Consider the following 20,748-nt stretch of genomic DNA (forward strand, 5'->3'; position numbering starts at 1 on the left):
ATTTTCATCTGTGAATCAATCGTCGTTATGATTTCTTTTCAGGAGTGATATCGGTTGTTTGCGGTATATGTTTTGACCACAGAAATAGCAAAACCATTATTACATTGCTGTAGTTGGGTGATTATACTGGGATTCTCAAATCACGGCTGCCATAAAAGTGAGTACTGAAGTTTACTATTTAAACGTTTGCTCATAGATGTTAAATTATTTATTTCAAAAATACTAAAAAGTATTTCTTTTAATTTGTTTTAAAAGATAATGTCCCCCGAACCTACGAAACATTATCGGACGATATATAAATCCTATCAGATATCGTTTTTATTCGATATCAATCTATATTATATCTATAATACGTGAAGCAGTTTTTTGTGAACACTACTCCTCTCTCATTTGTGGACCAATTTCATCGTAAAAAAACTGAATTTTGTAGTTTTTCAATAATATTTTGGAATAAAAAATTCTTACCCTTAAGGGCACAAGGCACTCCCAAAAGTAAATTCTCCCAAATTCTCCCTCTTAAGGATTACAAGGAACAAAAAAAAAAAAAACAAAAAAAAAACAGCTGTTAATAAAAAGAAGCTCAGCGGAGCTTTTTTGGGAGTGAATATTGATGTTTGTAATATTCAGGATGTTATAGGCCAATGTAAACAGTTGATCAATTTTGTTGGAAGAACTGAAAATGCCTTGAGTTGAAAGAAGAAATATTTAAAACAGATGGAGACAATTAATATGATATCTTATGCGTATGGGAAGAATGGAAGAAGAAATAACTCAACTGGTATAACCGTAAGGAATCCAGATACGCACCTACTTGCAATTTACTTTTATGAAAGTTAAAAATAGACGAAGAATATACACTTGATGTTGTCACGGTGGTAAAGTAGACTTGCCTAATGTCAGATAAATAATGAATACATGCAGAAATGTTTACTGGTAACAGCTATGGCTACAGTAAGTCCGGAAACATTTGTAGAAAACAACAGAAACAAAGCCAGCTTCTGAAAAATTATAAAAAAGGGTTTATTATATTATAACAGCGTGAGTATTTCCATTAGTTACAGAAGCTTTTAGTTGAGTATTTTAAAACCGTTGAAAATTATGCCTTATTAGTTTTAAAATATCTTTTGTATAATACCGGTACTTGATAATTGCTCGATTTCGAGGAACACGTACACTAGTATCAATTTATCTATTGAATGTGGAAATTGTATGCAGTAGTGTATTTCACGAAGACTTCTTTCACACTGCGTTGTGGTATTTAGATTAGTTCACTTTAGTTTGGTTTATTTGCTAAGTTTTCTTTTTAGCTCAGTTTATCATAACAACAAAGAAGATAATAAAAACAGAAGATGATATGTGGTGTAATTTATAAATAGAAAAATGTACAATACGTCAATTTGTATTCGTGTTAGCTTTTTTTAGTAGATTAAAAAAAGGTAAATTTTGTGAACGGTACCTTTTTTTATTGGGAAACGAAGCGAGTGCCGTTCTGTTCTTTGTCGTGGGGGTCATAAACTGTCAAAACGTGAAGTAGGCCCCAGTGCTGTTTGACTCCCCGGAGTGGCCCAGTGCGTAAGAGTGATTCAGGAGAGGGGTATTAGTGGAAGGGGTTGACTTGGGTAGGATGTAACGGAGACCGGGTACAGTTTCTGCACTAATCGATTGAAAATATCGATTCCATTAGTAATCCTTCATTCATCTTTTCATAATCAGCAAGTTTGGTTAGGTTAGGTTAGATTATAATAGTTTCATCTTATCCCTCAAACAAGTTTTGCTCATCCTGCCCCCACCTAATCGATCTTTCCACCCCCATACCCGCCTTACCGTAGACCCTTACCATGGAACCGGTCACTAATACCTGGCTAATAATACTACCTGGAATGCTAAGATATCTGTTCTTATTTTTGAAATTTAATTTGTTTAGGTACGTTTATTCTGATCAACTATTCTTATGAACAAATCATATTTAAAATTTCTTTGAGATATTATTTTAAAACCACAGTATATTAATCATATTTAATAATAGTTACTGTACCCGTGCTCTGCAACGGGAAGAAAATTCAGTTTCAAATAAGGGCGTTCCCTTAGTATAATAACATGTATTGATAGTTAAAACTATCTCTAGGTTGATAAAGCAACGGTTGTTGAATTTTTTTGTTTTTTTTTTAAGCAACACAGACTCTGCTGATAGTCAAATGAGCTGCGGCTATTTCATTTGAAAACTAGATGAAACTTATCCGGTCTTGAACAGATCTCTGAGTTTTCCATTACAAATACTGGTTAAAACTTTTGAACAAAACAAAACAGATTTGAATAAATTCTAAGTGAAACTACTAAACCATTGGCCCAGTCAGTGGATGGCCTTTGATTCAGGCCTCAAAGCCACACGATATTAATAATCATCATATATACAAGCTACAAACTCCATTGATTAACAAGATAATGTATGCAGTGGCATGTTCGTAGACTATTCTCTATTTAGTGAGATGTAGGAACCATTACATTTATTTTACAAACCAAGACGTTGCAGACTCGTTTCACAACAATCTGGAAACCACTGTTCCACCTTGAAGCGAACCTTCCTAGTTTGTACAAAAAGGTACTGAACGTGTTTTAAATCTGACCTCCAGTAATCGCACTGTCCAGGAACGGAACACCTGCTTATTATCCCCAATTAAGTAGTTTTTCATTCAAGTAAACGCCAAAGTCTCAGTTAAAAGCAAATCATTCTGTAATTAACAATTTCAGAAAAACCAAAACATAATGAGTACTTTTATTCATTGTTTTGAAGATGGATAGGATAGTTTACAATTGGTATTTTTTGGGGGTACTTATATTCGAACAATTTTATTTAACGTATGATCTTTAATTAAGCACGTCTTTCTCGACATCTTCTTCCTCTTGGAAGTGTCAAAATGGACTATCAACCAAAATTAGGACCGATGCCTTTTAGCGACCGGGGTTATTTTAAAACCAATTGAGGTTGTTTGATTATTCTGTAATATTTTACATAAGTGGTTTATATTTTGACAAAATAACGAATCTCACTCGTCATTCATTTCACAAACAGTAAATTAGAGTGTCAAACAACATGAACTGACAGAATAATAGACAAACACATTACATGCATTGATGGTGAAATGAAGTAGATAAACTACAAAACAATTAATACGAGGGACTAAACAGAATCAATTAGGCATTTAATTAATTAAGATCTCTTTCTAGTAAACACTTCCTTGTCTCGAATTGTAAATAGAAAATCTGTTTCTCATTGGCAGAACAACAAACCTATTAAGTTTATTTCCGAGGGATAGTGCTATCGCATTTCTAGCCTTAATGTTCTCTTTAGAGCAAAATCATCCTATCTTCTTAATTCTTAGCCGAAAGACTGTGCAAATAAAGATACCAACATGTTCGAAAAAAGGAAAGGGGTCTTCACTACGAGCAAATGCAATTAAAAGACTGAACCCATTCTAAGAATTTTCGACTGGGAAAATAAACGTATACTAACGTTTGACAATGACACATCTGAAGTCACGTTATAAGCCTACAAGCAAATCACACACTGCGGTTTTAAGGTTTAGAAGGAATTTCCTCATCAATAAGTTGATTATTACTCGCAGATGTTTCTGTTATAGTAATAATCACGAAACAGGATTAGTAAGTTGTTAGTTTTGTATGCTGGGTAAGACATTTTCTGAACTAGAATAAATTTAATTCGAACTAAACAATAAATGAAGAGGCTTTTATATTGCACATAAACCTATTCTATTTTCTACTTGATAACAGGACCTGCACTTTATAATTGGCCCAGAACCCCTAACGGAATCAGCTAAAATACACAGGCGATTGGAAAGAATTGAACGCAAGGATTCAGGACGGAATTCCCGTTTCTCTAGACTGCACAATTAGTACAATTAGACCCCACCCGTTCATCACCATTCGATACCAATCGCATTATATCAATATCCCGTTATTGGGAGGTTTTATTCGATAAAATGATGAACTCACAAAATGGGTTGATGTTACATAAATTCCTATTGGTTACCAACTAAAGAATTTTTAAATTTCCTGAATTTATGAAAGTAATTAGATTTGATTGAATAAACGAACCACAAAATATTCGGGGTAATTGTAAACTATTTCGCTAGCGTGTCAGTAATTGCCTTGTACCCTTTCTATTTTGTCTAAGTTAAACTTTAAAATCATTCAAATTGCACAGTATAACAGCTTATCTCACATAGGTTTATTAGCTGGATGTTCCCATACAAAAGAATGTAGTAAGTTTTTCCGTGAGTTCAAGATATTGATAACTGTTATAGCCCTGTAATTAGGAATACGTTGGAAATTCGGTCAAGTCCTCTAGTTCTAGGATGTATTTTCAAGTAAATGACAGCATAGTGGATTAAACGCAAGACTTCCAAAGAATCTACAAATATCCCCAAAGACATGATTTTATCAGCGATATTACCGTGACCAGTAGGTTTAAAGACCCATAACAATAGTTCTACTTATATATAAAAAAATGTATAGGTCCATCAGATTATGAGAATTATGAATTATGAGAATAATATGTCATAGATGAATCATGTAATGCCTGCATTGCAGAATTTCCTTTCCAAAAGACCATGACAAAAATTAAAACTTATGTATTTACACATAGGCCTGCCCATCTATGCCACGTCACAGCATAGGTCTCAGGTAAGGACAGTTTCTTAGTATCGGAGGATTGCCCCCTTAAAAGCCATGCAATAAGATGAAATCTTCCATCTTGATTCAGTCTTTTAACTTGTAGGTTTGTCTACTTATCCAGAGAACAATTGACGATATACTTTACGAGTTTCTTTGCAATGGATGTCTTCAAAACATCATACAATATTACAATTTAAATTATTGTTTTGTTATTAGTCTAATAATAAATCAAACTTTGAACAATGATTGCATAGAATTGCTTTGATCAATTGCATAGAAAAACGTTCTGCTCCTCTATCCTCACTCTCAATCTAAATCACTCCAGGAAAAGTCAAGACTATCCAAATACAAGTACTTGCTACACATTGTATAAAGTGAACGACCTTTCTCTTTCAGCCGACCTTCTGGAGACCAGGAAGAAGCAGAATCAGTGTTGCCAACATTCGTGCGATCAGGTAGTGCCAACCTGCGACCTTCACATCCGCTTTCTCCGCCGTCTCACTCCGAGACATGACGCTGTTCGACAACCTCCTCAGGAGGATCACGGAGTTCCTGGTAGTTCTTCAGATGTTCTTGATGGCCTCGTGTTGGCCCACGCCATTGGACGAGTACGACCACGACGAGGACGAAGAGGAAGTCGAGGAACCCCAAGTGCCAGACGTTAGGAGAAGAAACCAGCTGGGAACTGTGAATGGATAGGACAGAAGTTACCTGTGAGTAGTTCTAAAAATATTACATTTATGATTGTATATATATATATTTAAATTATAACGGTTATAGGTAGACATGGCACAGACATTTTCCTGTCTAATAAGAGAAGGCGAATGAACATAATGTTACAAAACCATAGTGTGTAAATTTAGCACAAACTCTAGTATTGAAAACTTTCTTATTTGTCTCCACCTGTTACACTATGACATAAATTCCTTAACCAAATTCAACACAACTGTGGTAAGTTCTAAATTACCTTACATTGTCAAACGTTCTGTTCTGTACATAAATATATTTAACGACACAATTGACTGAATAGCTTAGATGATATGTAGTAAGTTTAGCATTCAATGATTAGAACGTCAAGTTTTCTATACGCAATTTGTAATATTACATAGAAATTAAATGGTTTATTTTAAGAATTATTGAAATCCCAGTATTCAATCAAATATGTCCCTTATAATCTGCTGTACATTGAATTCCAGCAAATACGGCAATTTTGTTTATAAACCAGCTTAACTCATATAAGCCAAGATCCAACAGCATAATTGGACCTTAAATGAATCAATATTGTTTGAAAATATAAATTATAGTGCAGTACGGGCTTCCATAAAAAGCTGTAAGAGTTAAAAAAAAAAATTGAATCCTAAAGGTCCATCGTACTAGTATAAACTTAAAAGAAACTAACGTTCACGTGTAAATAAATTTTATAAAGATAAGGTTGCATGACAGTTGGTCTCCCCAGCAAAACAACCCTTGAGCTTAGTGAACAGATTCTTTATCAGTTCACTCGTCCAAAAACCGACATGGTACCAGATTGGTGGTTCTGCTTTAGAAAATTTTGGTCGATGGACCAAATGTGATCCCTTAACTTTTCCTGCTTCCACATACATTTGCCTCTCGTACACTATCTTGATTCAATTGTCGGCCATTGTCCATAAGCATATGCAAGGCACACGGTCGACGTCGGTTCAGACTGCATTGTATTCTAAGTGGTTGCATAATGACAGCATTGCTAATGACAGTCTAAATGAACGTGACCTTTACCTTGCAAAGTAGAACTATTGACACAAACTGATCTTCCAATCCCATAGTTACTGGTTTGTTTAGTTAATCATTTTTAGAATTTGTTTATAAATGCATTTAGAGATAATCAAGTTATTAACGATTCTTGAGCTAAACCTTGGACCTTTGCATGTTTTTATACAAAGCAAAAATTAAATTTTCTCACAAATTAAATCATCCTTATTGATCAACAGAAAACAATGTTAAAGATGGTTTTCAGTTACATACAGGGTGTTTTTTTTAACATTTTGTTTCTTGCCGCTTAACCCGCTTGATAATTGTGAATTAATATGATTTTCTATTTGTAAGCCTGTGATCTAATATCCATAGAACAAATTAAATATTAACAAATAGACACTAAAATATAAAAAAACCCGTTATTTAACAAAAAAGCACTAAAGTATAGTCAATGCACATAAATCAAAACAAAAATTGTGTATAGATTTACTCTTAACCTGTAATTTGAAAACTGCTCATACATTAGGAAATTGATAAAAGCTTTCCAATGTGTTGGTGTTGAAAAAATCAAATATAGGAAAATATAATGAGCATAAAATCTAAGGGTCCAGCTTGTATCGTTAACAAATTTCGCAAATGGAAGCATAAACCCAAAAATATTATATTTTTACTTATCATCCTATTGCTTTTAATAAATAATATCATTAGAACCAACTATTCCACAATAGCCTATACATTAGCATGCTTCACAAAATATAGCCAATAACATTTTGCAGAAAACTAAAATATTAACATACAAAATAATTTGTCTACTTATAATTACTAATTATGCAGATCACAAAATATTAGACTAAATATGTATTTATCAACTGTACGCATTTAAATATTAATTTACAGTTATTGTATAGAAAAATGCATTGTAAATATCATAATCTATATAATTAATACGCTACACGAAAGTTTGTCGGTTGAACTCCTCCGCCATTTCTTAACCGATTTTATCCATTGACGTCTCATTGGAAAGAGCGTGTCACGTAGATTTGCAAACTGACCTTACATTTTTGAAAAAGTCCCTTGGGCTCTGCCCCAGTGGCTTTAAAAATTCCCATGTTATCCTTATGAAGAACATAATTGTTTACATTTTGATCAGCTGTATAATTTTATTGCTGTTATTTACTTTTCAATTCAATGAAACACATTGAGTACATTTATTTACTATTTGAGTTTGTGTAAACATAACCCCCAAGACGGATCGTGTTAGTATGGTTGTATCTTAAATTTGTGTATTTATCGTTGTTTTGTGTCGCTATGATGGATTGTGTTAGCATGATTGTAACTTAAATTTGTGCATTTATCGTCGTTTTGTGTAGCTATAATTTGTTTATTATTTGTTGTTTATTTCTTTTAAATGTCTCCGACGCAACGACAACGAAACATAGACAGGAGGCGCAATCGTGATAACGACCGCAGCTACAGAACAGTGGCGCGTAATAGGCTTAACTCATCAGCTTAACAGTCTGAACATGAACCTGGACAACTTCAACTATTTGGTTACAAATGCACCCTTACACTACCCCAAAACGACTTTTCGTTCTCAATTGGCCCTCTATTAATGACCTGTGTTGCCTGTACAGCGAGGCATTTTGAGAAGGAGAGAACCGTCCGGAATGCTTTAGGTTTATCAATAACGAAGATAAACAGGGTCTGAGTTACACAACGGTAATATTTGAGTTGACTCTTTTAAATTCATTGTAAATATGACTGTTATTCAATCTGAAATAACTCCTGTAATACTTTGTAATTGCTCGAATTCGAGCAACATGTACACTAGTTGCAAATCAAAACATTAAAATAATGAATCACCAGATTTTGACATTACTACAATATTACAAGTCAAACACCTATTTATCACTTAATTGGGATTTTTGAGGTTCTTCTTGCAAACTTCAGTATATTGAATGTTAAAATCAAATTTAAATTAATTTAAATGACAACTTAACAAAAATTACTTTAGTTTGCCATTTGGTCATGGCTGTCTTTTTGTAACTGCCTAGTGCTAGGCCTTGTAACCGTGCGTTATTTTATTTGTTACAGAATAATTTCCATTTCACATGACACACTCCATTTACTTCTACTTTTAATCTTCAAACTAAATTTAAATTCATTTAAATGACAACTTAACACATATTACTTTAGTTTGCCACTTGGTCATGGCTGTCTTTTTGTAACTGTCTAGTGCTAGGCCTTGTAACCGTGCGTTATATTATTTGTTACAGAATAATTTCCATTTCACATGACACACTCCATTTACTTCTACTTTTAATCTTCAAACCAAATTTAAATTCATTTAAATGAAAACTTAACAAATATTACTTTAGTTTGCCATTTGGTCATGGCTATCTTTTTGTAGGTAACTGTCTAGTGCTAGGCCTTTGTAACCGTGCGTTATTTTATTCGTTACAGAATAATTTCCATTTCACATGACACACTCCATATTTACACCTCATACGTATACAGTATTTCCCTCCACAGCGCGACCGTGGGCGTAAGTAGCGTAATAACGTGCAATCTTCATCGTGGGTTTCCCTGATAGGTAGGAAATCACGTTTCGTAACAACATAATGATCTAATCAGCTGAGATTCGCTCGTTTGATGTAGGGTTTCTTCAAGTCCAATATCTGCGAGAAGCCGTACAGATTGGCGCCAAGTAATAAAACCGCGCTCCAGATTGAATCCTCTCAGAGAAGTCACCAGAGTATCATGTCGGGTCCCCTGACTGTCCAACTCCAACCTCTCTGGAAAAGATCTCACTCGAACAAGTGTATTGGGTAAAATCGACAATACTATATATATTTTATAATGTTGATCATTCCATACAAAATATATGTCCTTTTACCAGTGTTGCAATAAATGTTTAGAATCCCCAAAATATAACATCCGAAAGGTTGATAAATACAAATAATTTATATAATGTACATCTAAAAACTTTAATTATAAAATAATATTGTAATGTAAATATATCGTAGTTAGTGATTAACTATTGCAATTATTGTAATATCTTACTAATCTTATAAATGTGAAAGTTTGTGTGTGTTTGTTTGTTTGAAGTTCAATCACGCATAAACCACTGGACGGATTGGGCTGAAATTTGGCATGATGATAGCTTACATTCCCGATTAACATATAGGCATACTCTTATCACAGCATGGTTTAGCTTTGCCTAGCAAATATGAAACGTAGCCTAATTTTAAACTAGTATTTTCAAATAGTTGAATACTGTAAACATTTTTCCTTGACACACGTATGTCGTATAGTGTATGCGAGACATTAAACTCTTATCCTAATTGCTCTTTTCTTTGCAGGACCAAGGGGATCCTGAATTAACTACATACTGACATCGGAACCTTTCCTTTATAATAAACTGCAGAACACTGACTATTGGCAAGTAGAGTCAAGTGTGTGGTTATAATACCTGGTAAGCGTTAAACACAGTTAAAGGTAACTCGAAAATGATGAATTTTGAATGAACTTGATCAAAACAGCTGTTTTATGAATGATACAACATTGTTATTTCCTAAATATAAATACGAGGTTGATAACATACTTTCCTTATTTGTTAAAATAGCAAATATTTTATTTTTGTTTCTTTACCAAAATAATAAGGAAAGTAGTGTAATTTTACGTTTGATGTAATGTTGTTTTATTGTTAAAATAAATATTTTATTGTTTATAACCATCTCCTTATTTACCTTAACGAAGTGCACCATTGATGTAAATATTTTGTATAACGTAACGCACAAAAAAGATTTGGTCAATAAAATCAAAATGCGCTAAGGCATTTTTTAAACAGTCTTCTATACGCTCCTTGTAATAATGTAAAATACAAAATGTATTATAGAAAAGCTTACTAAAAATCAAAAAGAAAAAATGAAAATATTGAAAAATGTATTTGTGCTCCTTAATTGGTTACAAGTTTTAAACCCCTTTTAGATATGCCATCTACAAACTAGATATTTCTTGTTGACTTGCCCACTTCTAATTGCTTCCTGCTAGCTCATAAGAAAAGAAACCCCACACATCTAGAAAAATATAAAATGTTACATTTTGTTCATTGATTTGATTTTTTCGGCTTAACAACATATGACACTACTACTTAACTCACTATTAAGTTCATATTGATTACATACATATATACCACTCTTAAAACCTATCATCATAGAAAAGAATATAACTTGATAACTACTTTATTGAAGTTAAATAAAAGTGGCACATTTTATTCGCGATTCATTTATTACTCGAACATAGTCTTCCTATCTTGTCTAGGTTACCGACCTATTAAGGATGAATGAATATACTAATCTAACTTTACCTAATAATTTATTTTATAGTTTGATTGATACGTAAACATAAATAAGGCAGGAAACACATTGAAATAGTTTATTTAAAAATAAGTGGGAATGGGAAGTACACGTATGTTCAATAAAACTAGAATAACAAAATGAAGTTTTTCCTATGAAGGAAAGTAGAGGTGGGCCAGAGTGTGCTCTACAATAGGTAGGCTATAGCAGGAACACGTGTTTGAGATGAACGCCCACATGTTCTTCAGGAAGGTAGGCAATCCTTCCACAGCTGTAACCGTTAAGTAAAAACTTTCACTAGTTGCGTGTTAGTGACTGTTAGGTCCTTCTCAACACAGGATCATGTCCACAGGCTGACCTCCCAGGGTCAGGGTAATGACAGGTTTTCTAGGAGCTTTCACGTCCTCAAAGCTTTCACTCTCAAACGCAGACGATCATGTAGAATCACTTTACGATAAGGTTTAAAATAATTTGCTGTGAAAATATGATGTAGTAACACTTCGGCCCAGTAACATTTCGGCCAAACTCAAATTTCTTAGAAAAACAGTAACACTTCGTCCCACTCGCTTTTACAGATGATTAAATAAGCTAATGGAGTAACATTTCGGCCCGACGAAAAATTGACAAGGGTTGAGGAACGCAGTTCAGGTAGTAAGAGGTACATGACCTGTATACTTTGCAACCACCCTCTGGTGGAATGTCGCCCAACCGTCACCCCTTGCATCCTCTGACCTCACATGACGGAGAATCGGTGGAATCTTACCTAACCTAACCTAACCTGTCAAATATTTTGTTGGGACGAAGTGTTACTAGTGGGCAGGTAGAGAGTTGGACCGTAGGCTACATATGAGGGTTTCGGGCCGAAATGTTACTGGGCCGAAGTGTTACTTGGGCCGAAGTGTTACGACACGAGAAAGATAATATAGCTTAGTGGCTATTGATAAAAGGTTGTAACTATGAAAGTAAAATTCGTTTACTAATAAATTCAGTTTTTATTATTTTTTTTTTGTAAACGTATACTACAGTTGTGTACACATGTGAGTCTGTAAATAATAAATAGTATTTGCATATAATAAAAGATATAGACTCTTTAGTTTTCATCACGTAGTCGCTCGTTCTACAAAAATGAAGAACAAATATGAGTCATGAAAAGAATGATGAAAAAAATTATGAGAAAAAATGGCTCTACGTCATTTAGTTGTGGTTATGCTAGTAGGGCTAGGTGTAAGAAATAACACAACATGAAGTATTAATATTTGAAATATAATAGCATTGCTTGTACTAGTCCATCCTTCGGTTATTAGAAATATTTTTTTGTTGCCTAACTACTTTGGTTTATAAAGCTGCAATCACTTACCAATATTATTACGTGTTAAGGTGCTCAAACTACAGTATTATGTATCATTTACGTTAGCTGCCGCTTGACAAATATTGTACATTGCACAGAGAAAAGATAAAAATACTACATATAATAAGGGACGCTAAATAAATAAGAGTAGAGTAATAAAAATAAAATGAAGACAACAATAAGAGAAAGCAGAAATGGTTGTTTCAGTACCATCGATAATGAACATGTAATGTTGATATAACAAATAAATGCAACTGTGAGGAATAAGTAAAGAATTAGAGGTGTGAAAGTAAGACAAAAACATTGTTTGATAACAATGTGATCATCGTTAATACAATTGGATACAAGAAATAACGTAACGCCTGTGCAACAAGGGGTACCAAGTTGACAATGATTAAGGTGGCGTTAGTCTTAATTTCCAATATTATTGATTTCAAAATTCTACGCGTTGTACTTGGGCCTACATACTAAATATTGTTCCGTTTTACGCTTAAACAAGGTGGTAATGTTTAAAGGTCGATTGACAGTGCATTTCCCTGCGCGTGGAGTGAGATTGAATCTTAACAAAATTATCGTGATGAGCTCAAGACGGGGTTGTTCTAACAAACTCAATCACCCTTCGTTGAGTTTTCCACCATGTTACCCCCCCCCCCTCCCTGGAAAAATCTTCTAAGGGATCTCGGCAAAACTTGCGACTAAATAATCGTAGATATAGCGGGTCAGTGCTTAAATATTGCGTTGGATTTAACTTTAAATACAATTTTCCTTACAATTTGTAAATAAATGTAAACCCTGGGAGATTTTTCTTGTATCCTTATTAGTTAGAAATTTCTTTGTAAGTTTTGGCTTTTATTAAGGGGCCATAATTGAAATATTCAATATAAACGTGGAAATTAAATTCACATCTGTACAGTACAACAATAAAAATAAAATTATCAATTGGGGAAAATATACAATTGGATTTCAGTGGCAGGAGTATTACAACAGAGAGATATTCTCCTTTCTTGCCAGATCATATTGATTTTATTTTGTAGATAGATATGTCTACAGCTTCGAGTGGTTTAGAATCACTACATCATGGAGTAACAACATAGCTAAAAGTCGCGGTTGTCGGAATTCGAACCCGATCATTTGAGGTCGGAAGTCTGCGATATAGCTTGTAGACTTTTGACCAACCCCAGCCGTTTTCCAAGGTGATGATATAGAATATCAGCTGTTTACCCAGTCAGCTGTTAGATAATGGGGACCCATGTTTGGGGTCAGATTTATCATGCTGAAGAATAAAGATGTTTTTAAAGTTTGCAAACAATGTTTGTAAAAAATCAATAAAGATTTAGTACTGTGTTAGAAAAGTCCTATGATGAAGGTTTATGATAAATTCATGGAAAACAGAATAGCTGTAGCATGCCGACATAACACATGTTACACGCCTGTCATAGATGTAAAGCGGAGTAAACTACGTAGTAACAGGTGTTAATATGTGTAACTAGATCGGGAACATTTTACGGTTGTCAGCGAGAGCAGACAAGAACGACAATGATTCCACAATATCGCAGCTGTTTACTCCTTATTCATTTGTAAAATTGACAAGTAGTTATGGTTCGAGTTTGGGTTTTCTAACAGATAACTGGATTTGCAGAAAAACGAAAAAGGCAAATTGAAAATTATAGAAATTATCAAGTGTAAAAGAAAACAATAGCCAATGGATCAAACACACAACAATGGTTTATCAGACTCAGAGGGTTCAATATAATACGATGAACATTTTTTAAGGATATCCACCGATGAAAGCGTAAAAACACACCTTGTAATCATCACGTTCTATTACCTGAATAACTACGTTGAACTTTATAGTGTTCAATTCTAGTATTTTCGTGCTAATTTACTTGGAGTTTGAGGCCCGATTTTGGTTCGTGGGGCTGTTAATATCTCCAGATCTCGTAGTTGAAAAGTATGGTAGGTCCTACTTTGTTTTCAACATTTACAAAAAATTAAACCCTTTAGTTTCCCTTAAGTAGTAGTGACCAACACTTCTTTCATTTGTTAAATAGTAATTTAAAAGTTAATGTATATGATACTTAAAATAAACAAACTCTATTAAGGTATTGTATTTGCACGAAACCCCTTTGCAGTTAAATAAAATCTGAGTGACTATATAAACTAAAAATTTTCTTAGAACTTGTTAAATTTATTACCACCCAATTCTTTTCTAACAATAACATTAATCCATACACTATCTTGAATGACTTGAGTACATCAGTTTATTGATGATTGATTTAATCATGATTGTAAAAAATACAAAATCAATATTAAAGCTTACACATTTTGAAATAAAAAATACAAAACATACACCGTTCATTCCTACATTGAATTGTTCATATTAATATAATTCACAGACCATATAACCGGGGAAAGAAAAGTAGATATTTAGAAAAGTTTGACAATGGAGGGCCTAAGGGGAGCCAATTAAGGGAGTTCGAAACGATGAATGAAACAAGTTTGCATGGACGGAAATCAACCCGTCTGTAAACTTCTCTCCATTCCAACAATAGCAGCTCTTCTCTTCTCATTGTTCTGTAAACATAGTGTGAAGTTTTATAGTAAACAAGAAGTTAAACCCGAAAATAAAGCACAATACTTTAGAATGATTGTATGCAAAGCAAAAAATATAAACTTGTATTACACTACATGTAAAAGTCAAAAGTAGTGAAATTGAAATAAATACTTGTAAATATTTAAATAAGTAAATACTAGCTACAAGAAAATACGAGCCGCTATTTACACCCGTATATCGCAACGAGAAGATAACACGGAATAGATTAATGCTGTTATTTAGATCTGCGTTATAAAATAGTTACTTATTATTCATTCTAGAGTAAAACCCCAGCTTGGTAAAATAGAAATAACAAATTATAGTAAACTAAAAAAAAAACACAAACCAATTCCCATCCGCTTTATTCGCCTTTGATTGTCACAGATCTTAAATACATATCGTGATGTTGGCGGTTTATCTTAAAGTCATTTTGTGATGCAAGAATTCCACGCATTTAGGCGAGTTTAAGATTTGAGTGAAGTACATTACTAGGACCGAAAGTAGTATGTTCCGGCGTGCGCTCATTAGGAAAACTAAATTTCACGTGCGAGGTGAAGAGCATGTGATAGTTACTTTTACGTAGGAGGAGAAGCCGAGGACGGGAATAATGGAGTAAGAGACGTAAAACCACTTTCGATACGAGTTTTGAACTAAACTATTCATAACGACACAAAAATACATACATACAGAATAACAGACCTAAGTAATAATTAAACTATTTTATTGTACTTCTCAGTTAGCATTTTTTAATTATAAAAAAAGAAAATTGTCTATAGAAAACCTACATAACAACTTAAAAATTAGAAGTTCAAGGTTATGTTCATTATGCCTTTTTTATTGTTGGTGACAACCACTCCTTCGTTTATTTTTTTTTATGTTTTGAAACATCTACATCTTTTAGTTTTATATTGTACTTTATCATTGAAAATACTAAAAAGTAATATGTAAATAGTAATATATAAATAGTAATATGTAAACAATTTATTCCTGATTTCTGTAAGATACATTTATCTTACCGAAATCAGGAATTCTGACCCTATTTACAGTTGTTTCCCTAATTTCCACGCAGTTTATAAGCTATTCAAATGTATTCTGCTTTATGGTCGTAACACTTGGAAATTCATTTACACAAAGACTGAAGATGAAGATGGGACGGTGATAAGCTAGAGTATTCATGAGCTAGTATCAAGATAAAGCACGCAATGCTGGTGATGAGGCCGCCGCATGGAACTTTGATAGCACTTTCAAGTTTCTTATTTTGTTTTTGATATTTCATTTAATTCAAACATTCACAAGTGGTACTACAGCAGACATCCCAATGAGGATTGTAGTTGTACATTGTGAAAATCTAGGCGTAAAACAGAAGGTACTGGATGTGTTTCTGGATAGCTAAAATGTACACTTCATCTGGGTTGGGTTGGAAGTGAATTTAACTCCAAACTAAATACCCCCGCCACAGTAAACCTGCAGACTAAGCAAATTTACATTCGCCTGATTGGATTTATAATAAAATATCTCATGGAAAATATCACATGTATTCCCTATTTAAAAAGCATTCGTTTTATAAGTACTTAGGTTGCTGCAACAGGGAGATATTCAGCATATAAACTTACTTCAAAATGATGGGTCACAACATCACCTTCATATTTAAAATAATTTATCACATTTCAAAATGGCGAATCCAAGATGGCGGCAGAATAAAATACATCCGCCATAACCAAGTGAAAATAGGTCGACAATGAATGGTGGCGTATACTTATCTTTATTTAGCACTATTTTGAGATTATGGCCTTAGTTTGTAAATGCACAATGTTAAAATGGGTTTAAAATAACATTATAAAAAGTTTTCATAACTTTAAATTGGATCAAGTTTTGTAAAAACAAATTGTGGCATTGTAGTCAGCGTACAATGGAGGCCAAAACTGTTTACCTAGTCAAAATGAAGTAATTACTACTCTACAATGATCCGACGTGGTCCAGAGTTGATATATTAAGAAATGTATAAAATACCCCCGCCACAGCAAACCTGCAGACTAAGCGAATTTCCATTTGACTGATTGGGTTTACACTGAAATGTCTACTTAAAAATATAACATTAATTTATTCCCGATTTAAATGGAATTAGTTTAAAAAGTACTTATGTTTGCTGCATTAGGGAGGGTAAAACTGTTTTTTTTTTGTAAAATGTTAATAGTTTGTAAGAAATAAAAAAATTTTCCAAATTTGATCAAAATATGTCCATAAACAAGCAAACTACAACAGTTTACTTATTCTCCATAAGAATAACATGGGAATTTTAAATTTACAATTTTTTGGAATTTTCTCCGTAACCATTAGGCGCATAAAAACGCTTCAATATACTAAATTATTTGTTTTTTTAAGCTCTACATAATTTATTTTTGTAAAAAAATACAACCGACTTCAAACGCTCTAAAAAGAATGAAATAATTTCAATAAAGTAAACTTTTGTATTAGGCAAGCTCACGTATTTTAAGTCGGCGCGGCTCTATGATGATTTGTGATACAAAATTGAAAGAGGGTGTCCATATTGCAGGTGACTATAACTAAAGGTGTTAATCTGCATGTCTTTTTCATAGTTATGGGTTAAGTGTTATTTTATTACCATAATCAGAGATCGGCATTATAGTGGTATTAACGGGTATCTTTAAAAAGATTATAACGCATTTAAATGTTTCTAACTTGGAAAAGTAACGTTCTAATACTAAACTAGCTTCTTTTCCCTATCATAATATCAAACTAAATTATTTTCCTATTCATATAGAACATTTGTGTGTGTTATTTTAATAATGCATTTTTTCTGAAGTAAACATAAAAAATACAAGAAAATATTTCCTTTAATATATAAACAAAACAGTTCAGTGTGTTTTTTATATATTAATGTTATCCAGCTACAATTTATTGATTTTCAAAATACACACACAATATTTAATTTCTATCATATTTGCTGTTTGAGCGCCGACTTGAAATACGTGAGCTTGCCTAATACAAAAGTTTACTTTATTGAAATTATTTCATTCTTTTTAGAGCGTTTGAAGTCGGTTGTATTTTTTTACAAAAATAAATTATTTCATGATTTTTAGTGACTGTATATTTTTTTATATATTAATTACTTGAGGTTTTTTGGTAAGCAGAACTGTTTGAAACAATCAAAACTTCCACAGAACAATCATTATTTTAAAACTGCTTGAATCACCTGTTCAGGTCACATAATCAACGGGTATGAAAATAAACATTTTTAGATATTCCTTAAGAAAGAAAGAGTTGTCCATTACATTAGGCCTAATGAAAAACTAATTGTCTTTTCTAGATACATTGAAATGTCAGACATCATCGTTTCCTGCAATCGGTGTACTTCTTCATTATAAAAAGAAATACAGTAACGTCTCAAGCCTTTTGGAACAATATGAAAGTTATTCCTCAGCTACCAGCACTAAAAAATCTCTCAAAAGTGGAAAATTGGTCGTTAACACGTATAGTACCTTTGGAAAATATTATATGAAAGATTGGTTCAGCTAAAAGTGGTGTAAGTCATGTAGGGGGTTTTGTTTGCTCAAGATATAGCCTAGTCGAAATTGCAGATCATCTTCCTCTAGGACTTTCCGAAGCAGGCATAATAGTATTGATATGTTATAGTAACTGGGTAGAGAATATTAATAAACATTCCACATCTGCAAATGAAAAATGTATATGAAAGATTGGTTCAGCTAAAAGTGGTGCAAGCCATGTAGAGGTGGTTTTGTTTGATCAAGATATAGCCTAGTCGAGATTGCAAATCATCTTCCTCTAGGACTTTCCGAAGCAGGCATAATAGTATTGATATGATATAGTAACTGGGTAGAGAATATCAATAAACATTCCACACCTGCAAATGCATGTTTAGTAATTAAAATATTTAACACTTCTAAGACAATTGACGATTATGCACTGTCACACTTCTTAGGTCGTGTATGGAATAATTGCATTTAATTTATATTTAGACCTGTTTTACGAATGCTTTGGTTTTCACAATACACCTTTATTTGTCAATATCATACAGCTATTCACTGAAACATATATGTTTTCGTAAGTCAGAATATTCAATACTAAAAACAGAATTACTGTATACACAAATCAGGTCAAACGTTAAAATACATGTTTTATAGTAACCAAAACAAAATGCATTTTTCTCAATGTAGTTCATTTAGGCTCCATGGTAAGAAATATTTTATTGATCAATATGAAGCAACTGTTTCATGAAGAGTTGTCTGTAGCTTCATTTAAATGGTTTCAACTAACAGCTGTAGGAATGTTATTATTATTTATTGCCTTCTCTGCACAAGTAAACAATCTGCACAAATGTAAACAAAATAAATGTTGAATATATAAGGTTTTCAGAATTTTTCACCGTAACAAATATTATACTTAAACATAATATATAAGGTACCTAATAGAAACTCTCCTGGTTATTTTGGTGGTGGAACCACACTGATCGGTAAAAGAATCACAGAGAAATTGGTGAACATACATAGAAAAAAAAAACATCGCCACAAACAAATTGAGAACCTCCTCCTTTCGTTGGTAGTGGGGAAGTCGGTTAAAAATGGTTTAGAAAGAAATTGCAAAGTTTTATGTTTTTTAGGTCAAAAATGGGAAAACCCTATTTTTACCCCATAAAACCCCCCATAAACCCCCGTTCCCATGGTCCGATCATGCTGGATCGCGAACTCGTTCGAATAAACGTAGGTTTACACGTTTGTACCAAATTTCATCAAAATCGGATCATTTTTGCTCGAGTTATCGTGCTAACGGACACACACACACACACACATATATATATATAAATATATAAATATTTATATACAGTATATATATGAATTTGAACGAATGGTGTTTTTGGCCTCTAGGGACCTCAAGACGAAAAAAAAATCGGTCCCGCGTCCAGGTCTTACCATGAGTACTACGGTAATAGCTTATTCCCTATATGGGAAATTCGCTAAAAGTAGGGGGATAACTCATTTAAATCTCATCCCGGGTCCAGGTCTTACCATGAGTAACCTACTACGGAATAGCTTATTCCTTATATGGGAAATTCGCTAAAATGAATAAAATGCATGTCTCATTTTTTCATCCAAGGACGCCTAAGATTCTAACCCGAACAGTTTTAGACAATACTTGTGGATATGTCAAATGGGTCTTGGCATTTTCAGTTAATTTAAACCACTATAAACTTCAGTTTCGTTTTTATGTAACAATTATTGTACTGATTTTGTACACGAAATGCATAGAAGTTAATGCAAAAACTCAATATAAGATTAAATACTGCAAGTTCAGTAATGTACAATATAAGAAAACGCTGATCGGAAAGCAATTTCTGCGATGTTATCGAGGATTAGCCCCTATGGACAGCGTAAGCCGGAGTATGATGGATATAACAATCAACAATATCAGCTGATCCTGCCAACATCTCCGTCTTCCTCCTTCTCCGTTGCAGGTTGGACATCATGTAATTTACAGGAACCTTGAAGGAATTCTTGAAGACAATTATTACGGTTATTGTTTATTCAAGTAACGCCTGAATATATTTTCGCACTAGAATAATTAATAGGAGTATTCTATCGATGGTTCAACTTAGATGGTAAAAAAACCAATGAAATTTTATCTAATTATCAGCCAAAACTATACCCATGCGTAATTAATGCAAACTATTGATTGGCATACTTAATGTAATTGAAGTGTTAAAGGTTAAGAAATTGGCAAGGCTGCCAGCTCTTGTTTTCAATTGTCACTCATCCACAAATGGTTAATGTGTTTATACCGACTATAAGCAACAAAGAATTCTGTATTAATAAAATCCAGATCCATAATAGGCTACCTGAGGGATTCATAGTATTATCAAAAACGTACATTCTTAATTTCTCACTAATGCAGCTTTAGTGCTTCCAAAAAATTTTAAAGGTGTGTTTGACCAATGAACTTGAACATTGTAACTACTAGGTTTTCTTTTAGTTTTCGTCTTAGTATTT

At 33.2% G+C, this 20,748-nt stretch overlaps 1 long non-coding RNA gene across 1 annotated transcript; it reads left to right on the forward strand.

The window, feature by feature from the left end:
• The first annotated feature begins 13 nt into the window (after window positions 1–13).
• On the forward strand, window positions 14–10,311 carry LOC128990072 (uncharacterized). The gene is made up of 3 exons (XR_008490486.1): window positions 14–157; window positions 5,089–5,405; window positions 9,789–10,311. It is a non-coding gene; the product is annotated as an uncharacterized LOC128990072 (long non-coding RNA).
• Window positions 10,312–20,748: the final 10,437 nt, after the last annotated feature.

This window comes from Macrosteles quadrilineatus, unplaced genomic scaffold (assembly GCF_028750875.1).
Source record: "Macrosteles quadrilineatus isolate MER2022 unplaced genomic scaffold, UCM_ALF_1.0 Scaffold_3__2_contigs__length_128488019, whole genome shotgun sequence".
Taxonomy (NCBI): domain Eukaryota; kingdom Metazoa; phylum Arthropoda; class Insecta; order Hemiptera; family Cicadellidae; genus Macrosteles; species Macrosteles quadrilineatus.